Source organism: Lithobates pipiens, unplaced genomic scaffold (genome assembly GCF_037356315.1).
Source record: "Lithobates pipiens isolate NorthernLeopardFrog02 unplaced genomic scaffold, aLitPip1_a1.2 Scaffold_8, whole genome shotgun sequence".
Lineage (NCBI taxonomy): Eukaryota > Metazoa > Chordata > Amphibia > Anura > Ranidae > Lithobates > Lithobates pipiens.
Window position 1 is genome coordinate 533,088,692 of NW_027507903.1, and position 15,271 is coordinate 533,103,962.

General features: G+C 45.8%; 8 non-coding genes across 8 annotated transcripts; all 8 read right to left on the bottom strand.

Moving 5' to 3' along the window:
* Positions 1-7,947: 7,947 nt before the first annotated feature.
* TRNAR-CCU (transfer RNA arginine (anticodon CCU)) lies at positions 7,948-8,020 on the bottom strand. The gene has a single exon. It is a non-coding gene; the product is annotated as a tRNA-Arg (tRNA).
* Positions 8,021-8,437: 417 nt separating this feature from the next.
* Positions 8,438-8,530, bottom strand: TRNAI-UAU (transfer RNA isoleucine (anticodon UAU)). The gene is given in 2 exon segments: positions 8,438-8,473; positions 8,493-8,530. It is a non-coding gene; the product is annotated as a tRNA-Ile (tRNA).
* A 1,083-nt stretch (positions 8,531-9,613) lies between these two features.
* On the bottom strand, positions 9,614-9,686 carry TRNAR-CCU (transfer RNA arginine (anticodon CCU)). Its single transcript has one exon. It is a non-coding gene; the product is annotated as a tRNA-Arg (tRNA).
* A 1,591-nt stretch (positions 9,687-11,277) lies between these two features.
* Positions 11,278-11,351, bottom strand: TRNAR-CCU (transfer RNA arginine (anticodon CCU)). The gene has a single exon. It is a non-coding gene; the product is annotated as a tRNA-Arg (tRNA).
* A 415-nt stretch (positions 11,352-11,766) lies between these two features.
* Positions 11,767-11,859, bottom strand: TRNAI-UAU (transfer RNA isoleucine (anticodon UAU)). Its single transcript is given in 2 exon segments — positions 11,767-11,802; positions 11,822-11,859. It is a non-coding gene; the product is annotated as a tRNA-Ile (tRNA).
* Positions 11,860-12,941: 1,082 nt separating this feature from the next.
* TRNAR-CCU (transfer RNA arginine (anticodon CCU)) lies at positions 12,942-13,014 on the bottom strand. Its single transcript has one exon. It is a non-coding gene; the product is annotated as a tRNA-Arg (tRNA).
* A 417-nt stretch (positions 13,015-13,431) lies between these two features.
* TRNAI-UAU (transfer RNA isoleucine (anticodon UAU)) lies at positions 13,432-13,524 on the bottom strand. Its single transcript is given in 2 exon segments — positions 13,432-13,467; positions 13,487-13,524. It is a non-coding gene; the product is annotated as a tRNA-Ile (tRNA).
* Positions 13,525-14,607: 1,083 nt separating this feature from the next.
* Positions 14,608-14,680, bottom strand: TRNAR-CCU (transfer RNA arginine (anticodon CCU)). Its single transcript has one exon. It is a non-coding gene; the product is annotated as a tRNA-Arg (tRNA).
* Between the last annotated feature and the right edge of the window lie 591 nt (positions 14,681-15,271).

Below are 15,271 nucleotides of genomic sequence, written 5' to 3' on the forward strand. Positions count from 1 at the left end.
GTTTATAGACATATACATGGTCTACTGGTCACATGTGTTGAATTCCTCCGAGATCCATGCCTCATTCATTTTTAGAAATGTGAGGTAGTTAACACTGTGGTGAGCTAGGCGAGTACGCTTATCGGTCACAATCCCCCCTGCTGCGCTGAACGTCCTTTCGGACAGGACACTGGATGAGGGGCAAGCCAACAGTTCGATTGCAAATTGGGCAAGCTCTGGCCAGAGGTCAAGCCTGCCCACCCAGTAGTCTAGGGGTTCATCACTCCTCAGAGCGTCCACATCGGCCGTTAACCCAATGTAGTCGGACACCTGACGGTCTAGGCGTTCCCTGATGCTGGATCCGGATGACACCTGTCGATGGGTCGGCTGAAAGAATGACCTCATATCCGAAGTCACCAACACATCTTCAAACCGGCCTCTTCTTGCAGGCGCTGTTGGATTGGTACCCGCAAATCCTTCTCTGGGAGTGGGAATTGCTCCTCTGCCAGCGCACGCAAAAGCAGAATGCAGCATTTCTCGAAGCAAGGCCTGGAAGTGCTGCATTCTGACAGCCCTCTGCGACGGCGGTAACATTTCCGCCATTTTGTGTTTGTACCGGGGGTCTAAGTACGTTGCCACCCAGTACTGGTCCTTGACCCTCATGCTTTTTATACGGGGGTCCCTATTAAAACACTGGAGCATGAAGGCCCCCATTTGCACTAAAGTGGAAGCGGTGTGGTGGCCTGGCTCCTGCTCATCATCCAGGATAATGTCGTCCTCTTCATTCTCCTCTCCCCATCCTCGCACAACAGGGATCCCAGAAAGGTTTAAAGCATGCTCTTCTTGCTCCTGCTCATCCGCCCCGGCACCATCCTCCTCTGACTCCTCATCAGACTCCTGTTGTTGACTTGTCTCAGATAGAGTAGCCCCCCCTGGGAATTCATCCAGCATTGCGACTTCCTCATCTTCCCGCTCCTGCTCCTCCACAGCCTGATCAATGACACGACGCAATGCACGCTCCAGAAAGAAGGCATAAGGTACCATGTCACTGATGGCGCCATGGCTGCGACTGACCAGTTTGGTGATCTCCTCAAATGGCCGCAGAAGTCTGCATGTGTCGCGCATGAGCAGCCACTGGCGCGGTGAAAAAAAACCCAGCTCCCCAGAACCGTTTCTTTCGCAGAGTTCATACAGGTAGACGTTAACTGCACGTTTCTGCTGGAGCAGCCTATCAAGCATATAGAAGGTTGAGTTCCATCGCGTCGGGCAATCGCAAATAAGACGTCTGACCGGCAGATGGTGTCGCCGCTGAATGTCAGCAAGGCGAGCCATGGCCGTGTAAGATCTTCTGAAATGGGCCGAGATTTTCCTTGCCTGCCGCAAGATGTCCTGGACCCCAGGGTATTTGACAAGGAATCGCTGCACGACCAAGTTTAAGACGTGTGCCATGCACGGCACGTGCGTGATTTTGCCCTGTTTCAATGCGCTAAGCAGATTGGCACCGTTGTCACACACCACTTTACCAACTGTCAAATTGAGCGGTGTTAGCCACTCATCTGCCTGTGAACGCAAAGCTGAAAGGAGTGCCGGGCCAGTGTGGCTCTTTGCTTCCAGGCACAACAGACGCAGCACGGCATGGCAACGTCTCACCTGGCATGTGGAATAGGTTCTGGGGAGCTTGGGCGGTGCAGTGGAAGAGACGCTAGCAGCGGAAAAGGAGGAGGCAGCTGAGGAGGAGAGGGAGGAGGATGGAGTAGGAGGAGGAGAAGAAGAGTCAGGCCTGCATGCAATCCGTGGCGGTAAAACCAAATCTACACGGGTGCCACGGGTTACATGCTTGACGGCCGTCAGAAGGTTCACCCAGTGGGCAGTAAAACTGATATACCTTCCCTGCCCGTGTTTGCTAGACCACGTGTCTGTGGTCAGATGTATCTTGGCACCGACACTGTGTGCCAGAGATACATTCACTTGCCGCTGAACATGGCCATATAGCTCTGGGATGCCCTTCTCTGAGAAATACTTCCTTCCTGGGACCTTCCATTGTGGTGTTCCAATGGCCACAAATTTGCGAAAGGCCTCCGAGTCCACCAGTTTATATGGCAGTAGTTGGCGGGCTATGAGTTCTGACAAGCCAGCCGCCAACCGTTGGGCAAGAGGGTTATCCGGCATCATCATTTTTTTACGCTCAAACATTAGGCCCACGGAAGCCTGCCTTTTTGCAGAAAAATGTGAGCTTGGCGTGATGGAAGGTGGAGTGGAGGACAATTGTGAGGAGAGAGGAGAAGGAGAAGTAGAAGACGAGGCTGGACGGTGAGAGCCTGCAGTGTGGCTTTGTGTGTTCCGTTGCTCCCACTGGGCTCGGTGATGGCTGCTCATGTGCCTTCTTAAGGCGGTCGTCCCTAGGTGAGTATTGGGCTTACCGCGACTAACGCGTTGACTGCAAAGATTGCAGATGGCAACGCTATTGTCAGCAGCGGACACGTTAAAAAAAGCCCACACTGCGGAGCCATGTGCCGGTGTCCTGGGAGCGCCAGATGTGACCGTACATGGTCGATGACTCGCTCCTGATACATTTGCAGTCTGCTTTGTCCCTGCTGTGCAATGTAAGTCATTGCTGCTTCTCCTCCCTATCTGCTGGTCCATATCTCCCTCTGAACTCCCCTCCTCTTCCTCTCTTGTGGGCACCCACGTGACATCACTAGACACGTCATCATCAACGTCACCTTCCCCACCGCTATAAGTAGAGATCTCGGAGTAGGCAGCAACACCGGGGACCAACCTCCTCCTTGGGCTGATCTGGGTACTGGCGTCAGACTGCTGAGTAGCGCTTGTTGCTACCTCCTCTTCCTGATCCAATACCAAGAGTGGCTGCGCATCAGAAATGTCCTCTTGATATGGATCGGAAAATAATTCCAGTGACTCAAGCGGAAGGTATGTGGTGGTGGTGGTGGTGGTCGTGTTGTTGGTGGTAGTGTCTTTGGGGGTGCACATAGCAGAGAGTGAAGAAGAGGGTGCAGATCGAGAGGATGAGGAGGGTGCAGAAGAGTAAGGCTGAGCGAGCCACTCAACCAAGTCTGGTGCATCCTTTAAAGTAATTGAACGCACCTTCTGCAACTTCCCACTTTGGCTCAAGCCTGTTGCTCCTGCCCTACCCCTACCACCCCTGCGGAAGGGCCTGCCTCTTCCTCTGCATGTCATTTTTTAAATGACCCTGTGACAAAACTCTTAGTCCCTATACCGCTGAAGGACTGCTGCAGTATAGGTGAGCGGTCAGCAGTGGTGCACGTCAACCCTATCTATTGTGGACCTATAGCGGTCCTTACAGAACAGCAGACTGTACCGCACTCAAGCCTATGTACCGTAGCACCCTATACCAAGTTACCAGTCCTTATAAGAACTTTTGTGGACCAAGCAGGTTGTGTATTAGTGTTTAGCAGACTGTACGTCAGTCCCTATACCGCTGAAGGACTGCTGCAGTATAGGGCAGCGGTCAGCAGTGGTGCACGTCAACCCTATCTATTGTGGACCGATAGCGGTCCTTACAGAACAGCAGACTGTACCGCACTCAAGCCTATGTACCGTAGCACCCTATACCAAGTTACCAGTCCTTATAAGAACTTTTGTGGAACAAGCAGGTTGTGTGTTAGTGATTAGCAGACTGTACGTCAGTCCCTATACCGCTGAAGGACTGCTGCAGTATAGGGCAGCAGTCAGCAGTGGTGCACGTCAACCCTATCTATTGTGGACCGATAGCGGTCCTTACAGAACAGCAGACTGTACCGCACTCAAGCCTATGTACCGTAGCACCCTATACCAAGTTACCAGTCCTTATAAGAACTTTTGTGGAACAAGCAGGTTGTGTGTTAGTGATTAGCAGACTGTACGTCAGTCCCTATACCGCTGAAGGACTGCTGCAGTATAGGTGAGCGGTCAGCAGTGGTGCACGTCAACCCTATCTATTGTGGACCGATAGCGGTCCTTACAGAACAGCAGACTGTACCGCACTCAAGCCTATGTACCGTAGCACCCTATACCAAGTTACCAGTCCTTATAAGAACTTTTGTGGACCAAGCAGGTTGTGTATTAGTGTTTAGCAGACTGTACGTCAGTCCCTATACCGCTGAAGGACTGCTGCAGTATAGGGCAGCGGTCAGCAGTGGTGCACGTCAACCCTATCTATTGTGGACCGATAGCGGTCCTTACAGAACAGCAGACTGTACCGCACTCAAGCCTATGTACCGTAGCACCCTATACCAAGTTACCAGTCCTTATAAGAACTTTTGTGGAACAAGCAGGTTGTGTGTTAGTGATTAGCAGACTGTACGTCAGTCCCTATACCGCTGAAGGACTGCTGCAGTATAGGTGAGCGGTCAGCAGTGGTGCACGTCAACCCTATCTATTGTGGACCGATAGCGGTCCTTACAGAACAGCAGACTGTACCGCACTCAAGCCTATGTACCGTAGCACCCTATACCAAGTTACCAGTCCTTATAAGAACTTTTGTGGACCAAGCAGGTTGTGTGTTAGTGTTTAGCAGACTGTACGTCAGTCCCTATACCGCTGAAGGACTGCTGCAGTATAGGGCAGCGGTCAGCAGTGGTGCACGTCAACCCTATCTATTGTGGACCGATAGCGGTCCTTACAGAACAGCAGACTGTACCGCACTCAAGCCTATGTACCGTAGCACCCTATACCAAGTTACCAGTCCTTATAAGAACTTTTGTGGAACAAGCAGGTTGTGTGTTAGTGATTAGCAGACTGTACGTCAGTCCCTATACCGCTGAAGGACTGCTGCAGTATAGGTGAGCGGTCAGCAGTGGTGCACGTCAACCCTATCTATTGTGGACCGATAGCGGTCCTTACAGAACAGCAGACTGTACCGCACTCAAGCCTATGTACCGTAGCACCCTATACCAAGTTACCAGTCCTTATAAGAACTTTTGTGGACCAAGCAGGTTGTGTATTAGTGTTTAGCAGACTGTACGTCAGTCCCTATACCGCTGAAGGACTGCTGCAGTATAGGGCAGCGGTCAGCAGTGGTGCACGTCAACCCTATCTATTGTGGACCGATAGCGGTCCTTACAGAACAGCAGACTGTACCGCACTCAAGCCTATGTACCGTAGCACCCTATACCAAGTTACCAGTCCTTATAAGAACTTTTGTGGAACAAGCAGGTTGTGTGTTAGTGATTAGCAGACTGTACGTCAGTCCCTATACCGCTGAAGGACTGCTGCAGTATAGGGCAGCGGTCAGCAGTGGTGCACGTCAACCCTATCTATTGTGGACCGATAGCGGTCCTTACAGAACAGCAGACTGTACCGCACTCAAGCCTATGTACCGTAGCACCCTATACCAAGTTACCAGTCCTTATAAGAACTTTTGTGGAACAAGCAGGTTGTGTGTTAGTGATTAGCAGACTGTACGTCAGTCCCTATACCGCTGAAGGACTGCTGCAGTATAGGGCAGCGGTCAGCAGTGGTGCACGTCAACCCTATCTATTGTGGACCGATAGCGGTCCTTACAGAACAGCAGACTGTACCGCACTCAAGCCTATGTACCGTAGCACCCTATACCAAGTTACCAGTCCTTATAAGAACTTTTGTGGAACAAGCAGGTTGTGTGTTAGTGATTAGCAGACTGTACGTCAGTCCCTATACCGCTGAAGGACTGCTGCAGTATAGGTGAGCGGTCAGCAGTGGTGCACGTCAACCCTATCTATTGTGGACCGATAGCGGTCCTTACAGAACAGCAGACTGTACCGCACTCAAGCCTATGTACCGTAGCACCCTATACCAAGTTACCAGTCCTTATAAGAACTTTTGTGGACCAAGCAGGTTGTGTATTAGTGTTTAGCAGACTGTACGTCAGTCCCTATACCGCTGAAGGACTGCTGCAGTATAGGGCAGCGGTCAGCAGTGGTGCACGTCAACCCTATCTATTGTGGACCGATAGCGGTCCTTACAGAACAGCAGACTGTACCGCACTCAAGCCTATGTACCGTAGCACCCTATACCAAGTTACCAGTCCTTATAAGAACTTTTGTGGACCAAGCAGGTTGTGTATTAGTGTTTAGCAGACTGTACGTCAGTCCCTATACCGCTGAAGGACTGCTGCAGTATAGGGCAGCGGTCAGCAGTGGTGCACGTCAACCCTATCTATTGTGGACCGATAGCGGTCCTTACAGAACAGCAGACTGTACCGCACTCAAGCCTATGTACCGTAGCACCCTATACCAAGTTACCAGTCCTTATAAGAACTTTTGTGGAACAAGCAGGTTGTGTGTTAGTGATTAGCAGACTGTACGTCAGTCCCTATACCGCTGAAGGACTGCTGCAGTATAGGGCAGCGGTCAGCAGTGGTGCACGTCAACCCTATCTATTGTGGACCGATAGCGGTCCTTACAGAACAGCAGACTGTACCGCACTCAAGCCTATGTACCGTAGCACCCTATACCAAGTTACCAGTCCTTATAAGAACTTTTGTGGAACAAGTGAGTTGTGAATGTTTAGCAGACTGCAGCAGAAGGGCAGCAGTCAAGTATAATATCCTTTCTATATTTGGAAGAAAGAATATTATACATGTACAAGCCTATTACTGTACCACTGATACCAGTCCTGAAAAGAACCTTTGTGGAACTAATAATAACAGCAAGTCTTTAAAATTACCCTCACTGCCTGACAACACTGCTTCCTTCCTGTCCCTATACAAATTGGCAAAAAAAGAGAACGATTAGTGGTTACTGGAACAGCTCTTTTGTGGACCTTGATAGTAACAGCTAATGATGATGATGATGATGATGATGATGAAAGACTAATCTGGCTGTCCCTGTAGCATACACCGTCCTTTCCCTTTCTCTAAACTAACAAAAGACACTCAGGCTGCTGCAAGAATCAGCAGCACAGCAAACCTATCAACACCTAACACCTATACCAGTCCTGAAAAGAACTTTTGTGTACCAAATAGCTAGTGGTTTATCTCTCCCTACTCCACACAGGAACCTGTCCCTATCTTAACAGAAGAAAGAATGTAAAATGGCCACCGGATCGGGTGTATTTATAGGTTAGGGGGAATGTACAAGTGTCCATGTGCTGTCATGTCTCAATTGGCTGTCCTGTATCACATGATAAACGTGTCACCAAAGGTTAAAGTTCTTGTATACATTAAACACGTAAGTCCGCCGCGGCGAACGACGGAAAAAGGCGTTCGAACGTGCGGACCGCGAATGTCGGAAATTCGCCGCGAAACGACCGCCGGGCGAACCGTTCGGCCATCACTATTGTTAATACATTTGAAATGCCACTATCCAGCAACTGTGTTGAGCATTTTGATGCTCTATTTTTCAGAAAATCTGCCGATCCACGTCAGATTCTATTTCTGACTGCTTGCGGCAAGAAGACTTCTGAATGTGTCCCAAAGCAGTGGCTATCAGTGTGAATCTCAACAAATGCAACAACACCATGTCATATGAAGCAAAGGAAGCACACCTCTAAGGAGCGATTCTGATTGCTATTCGTATACATGTTGATACATCAGGAAAAACATTTCTGAAACTGGCACAACAAGGACATAAAATGCCTTCCTGCAAATTAAGCTTACCAACGATACTTGTCAGGGTGGCTTTTTTGCTTGAAGATTTTAGGCCACCGGATTTGCATGCCACAATGGGATGTCTGGAGAATGTCGGAGAAAATGCAAAGCTCTTTCCTAATAAAAGCAGCGTTTCCTTTGTGGGGAGTTGAACATATTGTTTGGCAGAAACATTGCAGGAGATTTGGTTTTGGACAAGAGGACTTGTAGCCATCTTGCAGAAGTTTCCATTCAGTTGATAGCATGCTGCTGAACTAATCTGAGTTCTACTAGGAGAAGGCACGCATATTAATTAAGGCAACAGGAAAGGGAAGTCCTAAAGGTTTTATTCTAAAGCCTTGCTTTAGATGTGACTTGAAAGAGTCAAGCAAGATCTCAAACACCCCAGATGGGACTCGAACCCACAATCCCTGGCTTAGGAGGCCAGTGCCTTATCCATTAGGCCACTGGGGCTTTCGCTAGATGACAGCAAAGACTTTTTTTTTCTTTCAGAAGGCATCCGTTCTCTTACTTTACAAGGTAAGGGTGGCAAAATCTTTGTTTTTATTTTCCCTTGTAAACTTGCTACAGAATTGCAAGCGGTTTGAGCTACAAAGTCAGAAGAATGAGTTTTCTGAAAGAGAAAAGCCATGTCGCAGCTCTCCACACCTCTTTTCATCAAGTAGAAGGCGCACATTTTCTTTATCTGTTCTGGTCCACAATTTAAAGAATGTGGTCAGTGTAACAGAAAGACAGCTCATTCAAGCACCCTTGAGGAAAGAACCTTGAGTTTCTTTGGGCGCTTATTGCCCTGTTGTAAAGTTCTCAGGCCATAGGGTGCAAGTGCAGATTACATTTTCCATGAATAAAGGCAAAAAGCAAGAAACTGCATGCTCCAGGTGAGGCTCGAACTCACAACCTCGGCATTGCTCAACAGATACTGCCATATAAGTACCGCGCGCTGACCGATTGCGCCACTGGAGCACAGAAGCCATCACGGAAATCCATCACCCATGTCTCCTTGGTTTCAAATAGGCCTTCAAGTGATCCGAAACCTAAAATCGTGCTTATCCCAGACAAAAGAGAATATTTTTTCTCTCATAGCAAGAAATGGTAGCATATAAGTACTCCTAGAAAAAAAAAAAACACCGCCAAATCCACTTGACTGGAGCTCAAGGACAGTATTTAAAAAATAAAAGTAGAACTTTTTTGAAAGAAAAAATGATATTGCAACTGCTATCGTGACGTGTTAGGGATATATTCATGCATGTTTGAAAAGTTACTAAATATCCACTGTAAAGCAAGAAGTGGCAGGTAATACCAAGTACCTTTGGATCAAGGTCCGTTTGTGGGTAAACCCAGATAAAACACAAGAGTTGTTAATACATTTGAAATGCCACTATCCAGCAACTGTGTTGAGCATTTTGATGCTCTATTTTTCAGAAAATCTGCCGATCCACGTCAGATTCTATTTCTGACTGCTTGCGGCAAGAACACTTCTGAATGTGTCCCAAAGCAGTGGCTATCAGTGTGAATCTCAACAAATGCAACAACACCATGTCATATGAAGCAAAGGAAGCACACCTCTAAGGAGCGATTCTGATTGCTATTCGTATACATGTTGATACATCAGGAAAAACATTTCTGAAACTGGCACAACAAGGACATAAAATGCCTTCCTGCAAATTAAGCTTACCAACGATACTTGTCAGGGTGGCTTTTTTGCTTGAAGATTTTAGGCCACCGGATTTGCATGCCACAATGGGATGTCTGGAGAATGTCGGAGAAAATGCAAAGCTCTTTCCTAATAAAAGCAGCGTTTCCTTTGTGGGGAGTTGAACATATTGTTTGGCAGAAACATTGCAGGAGATTTGGTTTTGGACAAGAGGACTTGTAGCCATCTTGCAGAAGTTTCCATTCAGTTGATAGCATGCTGCTGAACTAATCTGAGTTCTACTAGGAGAAGGCATGCATATTAATTAAGGCAACAGGAAAGGGAACTCCTAAAGGTTTTATTCTAAAGCCTTGCTTTAGATGTGACTTGAAAGAGTCAAGCAAGATCTCAAACACCCCAGATGGGACTCGAACCCACAATCCCTGGCTTAGGAGGCCAGTGCCTTATCCATTAGGCCACTGGGGCTTTCGCTAGATGACAGCAAAGACTTTTTTTTCTTTCAGAAGGCATCCGTTCTCTTACTTTACAAGGTAAGGGTGGCAAAATCTTTGTTTTTATTTTCCCTTGTAAACTTGCTACAGAATTGCAAGCGGTTTGAGCTACAAAGTCAGAAGAATGAGTTTTCTGAAAGAGAAAAGCCATGTCGCAGCTCTCCACACCTCTTTTCATCAAGTAGAAGGCGCACATTTTCTTTATCTGTTCTGGTCCACAATTTAAAGAATGTGGTCAGTGTAACAGAAAGACAGCTCATTCAAGCACCCTTGAGGAAAGAACCTTGAGTTTCTTTGGGCGCTTATTGCCCTGTTGTAAAGTTCTCAGGCCATAGGGTGCAAGTGCAGATTACATTTTCCATGAATAAAGGCAAAAAGCAAGAAACTGCATGCTCCAGGTGAGGCTCGAACTCACAACCTCGGCATTGCTCAACAGATACTGCCATATAAGTACCGCGCGCTGACCGATTGTGCCACTGGAGGACAGAAGCCATCACGGAAATCCATCACCCATGTCTCCTTGGTTTCAAATAGGCCTTCAAGTGATCCGAAACCTAAAATCGTGCTTATCCCAGACAAAAGAGAATATTTTTTCTCTCATAGCAAGAAATGGTAGCATATAAGTACTCCTAGAAAAAAAAAAACACCGCCAAATCCACTTGACTGGAGCTCAAGGACAGTATTTAAAAACTAAAAGTAGAACTTTTTTGAAAGAAAAAATGATATTGCAACTGCTATCGTGACGTGTTAGGGATATATTCATGCATGTTTGAAAAGTTACTAAATATCCACTGTAAAGCAAGAAGTGGCAGGTAATACCAAGTACCTTTGGATCAAGGTCCGTTTGTGGGTAAACCCAGATAAAACACAAGAGTTGTTAATACATTTGAAATGCCACTATCCAGCAACTGTGTTGAGCATTTTGATGCTCTATTTTTCAGAAAATCTGCCGATCCACGTCAGATTCTATTTCTGACTGCTTGCGGCAAGAAGACTTCTGAATGTGTCCCAAAGCAGTGGCTATCAGTGTGAATCTCAACAAATGCAACAACACCATGTCATATGAAGCAAAGGAAGCACACCTCTAAGGAGCGATTCTGATTGCTATTCGTATACATGTTGATACATCAGGAAAAACATTTCTGAAACTGGCACAACAAGGACATAAAATGCCTTCCTGCAAATTAAGCTTACCAACGATACTTGTCAGGGTGGCTTTTTTGCTTGAAGATTTTAGGCCACCGGATTTGCATGCCACAATGGGATGTCTGGAGAATGTCGGAGAAAATGCAAAGCTCTTTCCTAATAAAAGCAGCGTTTCCTTTGTGGGGAGTTGAACATATTGTTTGGCAGAAACATTGCAGGAGATTTGGTTTTGGACAAGAGGACTTGTAGCCATCTTGCAGAAGTTTCCATTCAGTTGATAGCATGCTGCTGAACTAATCTGAGTTCTACTAGGAGAAGGCATGCATATTAATTAAGGCAACAGGAAAGGGAACTCCTAAAGGTTTTATTCTAAAGCCTTGCTTTAGATGTGACTTGAAAGAGTCAAGCAAGATCTCAAACACCCCAGATGGGACTCGAACCCACAATCCCTGGCTTAGGAGGCCAGTGCCTTATCCATTAGGCCACTGGGGGTTTGGCTAGATGACAGCAAAGACTTTTTTTTCTTTCAGAAGGCATCCGTTCTCTTACTTTACAAGGTAAGGGTGGCAAAATCTTTGTTTTTATTTTCCCTTGTAAACTTGCTACAGAATTGCAAGCGGTTTGAGCTACAAAGTCAGAAGAATGAGTTTTCTGAAAGAGAAAAGCCATGTCGCAGCTCTCCACACCTCTTTTCATCAAGTAGAAGGCGCACATTTTCTTTATCTGTTCTGGTCCACAATTTAAAGAATGTGGTCAGTGTAACAGAAAGACAGCTCATTCAAGCACCCTTGAGGAAAGAACCTTGAGTTTCTTTGGGCGCTTATTGCCCTGTTGTAAAGTTCTCAGGCCATAGGGTGCAAGTGCAGATTACATTTTCCATGAATAAAGGCAAAAAGCAAGAAACTGCATGCTCCAGGTGAGGCTCGAACTCACAACCTCGGCATTGCTCAACAGATACTGCCATATAAGTACCGCGCGCTGACCGATTGCGCCACTGGAGCACAGAAGCCATCACGGAAATCCATCACCCATGTCTCCTTGGTTTCAAATAGGCCTTCAAGTGATCCGAAACCTAAAATCGTGCTTATCCCAGACAAAAGAGAATATTTTTTCTCTCATAGCAAGAAATGGTAGCATATAAGTACTCCTAGAAAAAAAAAAACACCGCCAAATCCACTTGACTGGAGCTCAAGGACAGTATTTAAAAAATAAAAGTAGAACTTTTTTGAAAGAAAAAATGATATTGCAACTGCTATCGTGACGTGTTAGGGATATATTCATGCATGTTTGAAAAGTTACTAAATATCCACTGTAAAGCAAGAAGTGGCAGGTAATACCAAGTACCTTTGGATCAAGGTCCGTTTGTGGGTAAACCCAGATAAAACACAAGAGTTGTTCATACATTTGAAATGCCACTATCCAGCAACTGTGTTGAGCATTTTGATGCTCTATTTTTCAGAAAATCTGCCGATCCACGTCAGATTCTATTTCTGACTGCTTGCGGCAAGAAGACTTCTGAATGTGTCCCAAAGCAGTGGCTATCAGTGTGAATCTCAACAAATGCAACAACACCATGTCATATGAAGCAAAGGAAGCACACCTCTAAGGAGCGATTCTGATTGCTATTCGTATACATGTTGATACATCAGGAAAAACATTTCTGAAACTGGCACAACAAGGACATAAAATGCCTTCCTGCAAATTAAGCTTACCAACGATACTTGTCAGGGTGGCTTTTTTGCTTGAAGATTTTAGGCCACCGGATTTGCATGCCACAATGGGATGTCTGGAGAATGTCGGAGAAAATGCAAAGCTCTTTCCTAATAAAAGCAGCGTTTCCTTTGTGGGGAGTTGAACATATTGTTTGGCAGAAACATTGCAGGAGATTTGGTTTTGGACAAGAGGACTTGTAGCCATCTTGCAGAAGTTTCCATTCAGTTGATAGCATGCTGCTGAACTAATCTGAGTTCTACTAGGAGAAGGCACGCATATTAATTAAGGCAACAGGAAAGGGAAGTCCTAAAGGTTTTATTCTAAAGCCTTGCTTTAGATGTGACTTGAAAGAGTCAAGCAAGATCTCAAACACCCCAGATGGGACTCGAACCCACAATCCCTGGCTTAGGAGGCCAGTGCCTTATCCATTAGGCCACTGGGGCTTTCGCTAGATGACAGCAAAGACTTTTTTTTTCTTTCAGAAGGCATCCGTTCTCTTACTTTACAAGGTAAGGGTGGCAAAATCTTTGTTTTTATTTTCCCTTGTAAACTTGCTACAGAATTGCAAGCGGTTTGAGCTACAAAGTCAGAAGAATGAGTTTTCTGAAAGAGAAAAGCCATGTCGCAGCTCTCCACACCTCTTTTCATCAAGTAGAAGGCGCACATTTTCTTTATCTGTTCTGGTCCACAATTTAAAGAATGTGGTCAGTGTAACAGAAAGACAGCTCATTCAAGCACCCTTGAGGAAAGAACCTTGAGTTTCTTTGGGCGCTTATTGCCCTGTTGTAAAGTTCTCAGGCCATAGGGTGCAAGTGCAGATTACATTTTCCATGAATAAAGGCAAAAAGCAAGAAACTGCATGCTCCAGGTGAGGCTCGAACTCACAACCTCGGCATTGCTCAACAGATACTGCCATATAAGTACCGCGCGCTGACCGATTGCGCCACTGGAGCACAGAAGCCATCACGGAAATCCATCACCCATGTCTCCTTGGTTTCAAATAGGCCTTCAAGTGATCCGAAACCTAAAATCGTGCTTATCCCAGACAAAAGAGAATATTTTTTCTCTCATAGCAAGAAATGGTAGCATATAAGTACTCCTAGAAAAAAAAAAAACACCGCCAAATCCACTTGACTGGAGCTCAAGGACAGTATTTAAAAAATAAAAGTAGAACTTTTTTGAAAGAAAAAATGATATTGCAACTGCTATCGTGACGTGTTAGGGATATATTCATGCATGTTTGAAAAGTTACTAAATATCCACTGTAAAGCAAGAAGTGGCAGGTAATACCAAGTACCTTTGGATCAAGGTCCGTTTGTGGGTAAACCCAGATAAAACACAAGAGTTGTTAATACATTTGAAATGCCACTATCCAGCAACTGTGTTGAGCATTTTGATGCTCTATTTTTCAGAAAATCTGCCGATCCACGTCAGATTCTATTTCTGACTGCTTGCGGCAAGAAGACTTCTGAATGTGTCCCAAAGCAGTGGCTATCAGTGTGAATCTCAACAAATGCAACAACACCATGTCATATGAAGCAAAGGAAGCACACCTCTAAGGAGCGATTCTGATTGCTATTCGTATACATGTTGATACATCAGGAAAAACATTTCTGAAACTGGCACAACAAGGACATAAAATGCCTTCCTGCAAATTAAGCTTACCAACGATACTTGTCAGGGTGGCATTTTTGCTTGAAGATTTTAGGCCACCGGATTTGCATGCCACAATGGGATGTCTGGAGAATGTCGGAGAAAATGCAAAGCTCTTTCCTAATAAAAGCAGCGTTTCCTTTGTGGGGAGTTGAACATATTGTTTGGCAGAAACATTGTAGGAGATTTGGTTTTGGACAAGAGGACTTGTAGCCATCTTGCAGAAGTTTCCATTCAGTTGATAGCATGCTGCTGAACTAATCTGAGTTCTACTAGGAGAAGGCATGCATATTAATTAAGGCAACAGGAAAGGGAAGTCCTAAAGGTTTTATTCTAAAGCCTTGCTTTAGATGTGACTTGAAAGAGTCAAGCAAGATCTCAAACACCCCAGATGGGACTCGAACCCACAATCCCTGGCTTAGGAGGCCAGTGCCTTATCCATTAGGCCACTGGGGCTTTTGCTAGATGACAGCAAAGACTTTTTTTTCTTTCAGAAGGCATCCGTTCTCTTACTTTACAAGGTAAGGGTGGCAAAATCTTTGTTTTTATTTTCCCTTGTAAACTTGCTACAGAATTGCAAGCGGTTTGAGCTACAAAGTCAGAAGAATGAGTTTTCTGAAAGAGAAAAGCCATGTCGCAGCTCTCCACACCTCTTTTCATCAAGTAGAAGGCGCACATTTTCTTTATCTGTTCTGGTCCACAATTTAAAGAATGTGGTCAGTGTAACAGAAAGACAGCTCATTCAAGCACCCTTGAGGAAAGAACCTTGAGTTTCTTTGGGCGCTTATTGCCCTGTTGTAAAGTTCTCAGGCCATAGGGTGCAAGTGCAGATTACATTTTCCATGAATAAAGGCAAAAAGCAAGAAACTGCATGCTCCAGGTGAGGCTTGAACTCACAACCTTGGCATTGCTCAACAGATACTGCCATATAAGTACCGCGCGCTGACCGATTGCGCCACTGGAGGACAGAAGCCATCACGGAAATCCATCACCCATGTCTCCTTGGTTTCAAATAGGCCTTCAAGTGATCCGAAACCTAAAATCGTG